This window comes from Nanorana parkeri, unplaced genomic scaffold (genome assembly GCF_000935625.1).
Source record: "Nanorana parkeri isolate BGI_ZX_2015 unplaced genomic scaffold, ASM93562v1 scaffold1741, whole genome shotgun sequence".
In the NCBI taxonomy this organism is placed as follows: Eukaryota; Metazoa; Chordata; class Amphibia; order Anura; family Dicroglossidae; genus Nanorana; species Nanorana parkeri.
Window position 1 is genome coordinate 109441 of NW_017308009.1, and position 3902 is coordinate 113342.

Consider the following 3902-nt stretch of genomic DNA (forward strand, 5'->3'; position numbering starts at 1 on the left):
CCGCGTGAATATTACTGTTATAAAACATGGTATGCAATACCATAGAGACCATGCTGTAGGTGTTTTTAATTAAAATCAATATAAGTACAACTAGCTGGAATAGATACAGGGATTAATGTGATGAGCAAATCAGCAACTCAACCTAGAGAAGCATTTCAGAAAGAAAAACTGGGCCTGACCGAGAACAGTAGATCACTACAAGGAATGTAACAATAAATGCAAAAATTCAATTAGATCAGCAAAAATATGTTATGAAGAACAAATAGATACAGAAATTGAAATTTGTCCCCAAAAAATCCATAAATCCATAAATAGTAAATAAAAGTAAAGACGGAGCACATAGGCCCCACTAAAGACGAGCAGGGAAAGCTGGTTACAAGTGACAGGGAGAAAGAAGAGATATTGAACACTTTCTTCTCTTCTGTTTTTACTGATGACTGAGATGGATATAATAAACAAAGTGAAGACTATTCTTATAAAGGACTAGATGAAGCCCAGCAGCTAACAGAGGCTGAGGTAAGAAAGAGGCTTGAAAAGCTAAACACTACTACATCTCTGCCACCAGATGGCTTACATTTTACTCAAAGAATTGGGTCATGTTATTGCCAGACCATTATACCTAATCTTTAAGGACACATTAAGGATGGGAGAGGTACATGTAGATTGGAGGAAAGCAAATGTGGTGCCAATATTCAAAAAAGCTTCAATATGTGTACCAGGTAACTACAGGCAAGTGAGCATTACATTAACAACTTGCATAGTTTTGGAGGGAATAGTCAGGGACTGTACTCATAAATTTGCATGTGAAAATGGTATCATAAGTACTAAACAGCGCAGATTTATGAAAGGCTGTTCTTGCCAGACATATCTGTTCACATTTTATGCGGAAGTAAGTTGTAGGGTAAACAGAGGAATCCCTGTTGAATTAGCCTTTCTAGACTTTGCAAAGGTGTTTGATACAGTACTCAACATATGGTTACTATACAAACTGGCATTGGAAAAGAACAACAAGGGACCCCGCACATCACAACGGCAGCTGAGACCCACCCATGCGTCACTGCACCAAATGCAGTCAAGCAAAACAAATGGCAAACGCACTCATCAATTTGTTACCAGCTTTACAGCAAGGTGATTAATTATTTTGCTTGACTGATTTGGTGCAGTGCAGCTGCCGTTGTGATGTGCTGGGTCCCTTGTGCATCTCTGTGCCTTTAAGGGATGTTGGGCTTCCTCCTGACAAACCTGCACCCAATTTGATCTTTTGCCACATGTGCTCCAAGATGGAGACTCTCATAGTTTAGAGTTAGGACCGCACTATATAGTGGTGCCTTGACGCGGCTGTGCGGCTTTCACATTTTCTGCAGAAGACGTGTATCTAAACCTCTGTTTTTAATCTTAGCGGTGAGAAGTTTTTTTTTGCATGCTGGCTGGTGAGTGTGCTGGGAAACTTTTTACATTACAGTCCCCCTTCACATCAGGAGCCCCCTTCACATCAAAATTCTCTCCCACCTTATAATCCACACCATAATGTGGTTGTGGCAGCATGACAGAGGGCAGGAGGCAGAACAGGTCTGGATGGAGGTGGACTTTGGGCTTCTTCTGAATTCTGTGGGAGGCCGTGGATGCAGCCCCCTGAATTGGCGTCATGCATTTCTGTGGTGCAGGTGGCCAGCTTGCTTGAACTATGGAAATACATGATATGGTGTGAACATTTGAAGGCACCCCTGGCAAAGCCAGAAGGCACCCTGGTTGAGAGAGACTGCACCAGCTAACAGTTCGTTTTTATTTCATGTTTCTCATTAGCTTTGTGTTTATTGGTCTTACCCCTAAATCTTACATTGCATTATGAACTGGGTACTCTAAACTATATTATTTATATTACTTTAAAATGCTACAGTTACTGCTATCATGTTTCGTAAGGCTCTTTTCATACCATATGCATTTACACTGATGCTTTTCAATTTTGCACATTTACATACATTTCAACAATTGGTGCTACACATTGTTAGGCAATTTAATGTGAAGAATAACAAAACCCATCAAACAATGAAGTACCACACATTACAAATGCCCAATACATGTGAAATATATCTATTAAGCCAAAAACACCTGTTGCTACAAACAAATTTGTTTGATATGTTTTGTGAATAGATCTCATGGAAAATAAAGGTTCCTGCAATTTCAAACAAGTGTGTTTGCATCTATTGGTTTATGTACAGCTCTGTGCAAACCTTTTGCATTAAAAAATAAGATGACATTAACCCAAAACATGATATCATTAAGATTATTCACTTAGCTCTGAAAGCTGTGCCCAAGATGGCAAGCAGAGGATGAAAGACTACAGGTATTCCCTAAATGCTCCCTGCAGCTAACCTTTCCCCAAGTACTGACTTTACTAAATGACAGGCCATATTTTATTGTATACTCTATCACAAGACATCTATTGTTTGTCTACAGAAAACTAATTTTACTACAGATAAATATAAATCTATTAAAAGGTGCTTTTGCCAACAATATTCCCACTTTTTTTACTCCTAATATGCTAGTGAGGTCTCTATACATGTTCACAAACATATATTATATTTTCTTGTAAACAAGCTAGGGTGGATAGCGCTGGCATGTTTTTCTTTCTTTATTGTCAAATATATGGGATAGATTGTATTTCAGCAAATATTTATGTCCATTCTTATTCCAATGGCATCCAAAAAAAACTTGCAAGATTTATGTCAAACAAACTTCAAATGCCAGTTATTGTCATGGATGATTTTAATAACTTTGTAGACCCAAACAGATAAAACTGCTCAATAGTCTTGGATCTTCTTTGTGATATTTTTCAAGATGTGCCAAATATTTTCAATTGGTAAAAGGTCTGGACTGCAGGCAGGACAGTTAAGCACCCGGACTCTTGTATTATGAAGTCATGCTGTTTTCAAAGATGCGGTATGCGGTTTAGCATTGACCTGCTGGAGTATAAAAGGCCTTCTCTGAAAAAGACATTGTCTTTTGACCGCCTGAGGACCTTAAGATGACAGGTATCCAATATTGCTTTTCGGTCTTGTCTTTTGGGGACAAAGATTTTTCCAGATTCTCAGAATCTTTTGATGATATTATCTATCATCCATCTTTTCTTCTGAGACACTCTGACTCTCCAAGATGCTCTTTTTATACCCAATCATGCTACTGACCTGTTGCCAATTAACCTAATTAGTTCTTCAGCTCTTCCTTGTTAGTACCACTTACTTTGCCATGTTTTTGTTGCCTGCAACACTTTTTGTAATTGTTGCAGGTATCAATTTCAAAATTACCTTTTTTTTTTAAATGGTACATTTTCTCAGTTTAAACATTTGATACGTTTTATATTTTCTATTGTGAATAAATTATGAGTTTATGAGATTTGCAAATCATTGCATTCTGTTTTAATGTAGATTTGACAAAGCATCCCAACTTTTTTGGAATTGGGGCTGTAGTTCTCTAGCCATCTATTCTGACTTAGAACATGCTGATTTTACAAAATGTCTCAATTCCCATGTCAACCTCTGTAAATAGGGATTTTTTGGACTCCCCATTCAATCTGCAAGCGGAGGAAAGGCCTGTGTGGCAAGTTTGGGAGAACTGGTCTGTGTGGCAAGTTGGGGAGAACCGGCCTCTGTGGCCAGAGTGTGGGATACAGCCTATGACCTGGAGTGAGTCAGTGAGACTTTGACAACTGTGAACAGGAACATTTGTGTGAACTTTTAAATAAAGTGGGTAGGAAGCCCTAAAAAGAAGTTTGCAAGTGGACTACATCCTTAATGCACTACTATTTAAAGCTAATTCTCACAGATGCTAGAATTAGACAGAATTATTGCTTCTTTAAAATTGTACATTTCAATCGGGGGAGGGGGGGGGGGAGCCCTAAAATC